Raw genomic sequence first — 265 nt, forward strand, 5'->3', positions numbered from 1 at the left:
CCCCTGGCGGTGGCCGGGGGGGTGGTGCAGGGGGTGGTCCTGCAGCAGGACTCCTCGAGAGCAGGCTGGATACACCGTGGGGCTGGGGAAAAAGGGGCCAGGGAGCTGCTGGTGTTGGGGTCGGGCAGACTCTGCCCCTCCAGTCCCCCTTGCCTGTGCCTGCAGCCCACATCTGTCCGTGCCAGCGTCCCGGAGACCCCAGCCCAGGATAACCCCCAGAGGGCACAGGGGGGGCTTCCCGGCCCTCCCCCCCGGGCTGGTGGGA

At 71.7% G+C, this 265-nt stretch overlaps 1 protein-coding gene across 1 annotated transcript in view; it reads right to left on the reverse strand.

Moving 5' to 3' along the window:
* LOC104384874 (G protein-coupled receptor kinase 5-like) overlaps window positions 1–265 on the reverse strand; it is a 10164-nt gene that overhangs the window by 1371 nt on the left and 8528 nt on the right. The gene's annotated exons all lie outside the window — the stretch shown is intronic.

The sequence above is a fragment of the Chaetura pelagica genome, unplaced genomic scaffold (assembly GCF_000747805.2).
Source record: "Chaetura pelagica isolate M959 unplaced genomic scaffold, ChaPel_1.0 scaffold302, whole genome shotgun sequence".
NCBI classification, from domain to species: Eukaryota; Metazoa; Chordata; class Aves; order Apodiformes; family Apodidae; genus Chaetura; species Chaetura pelagica.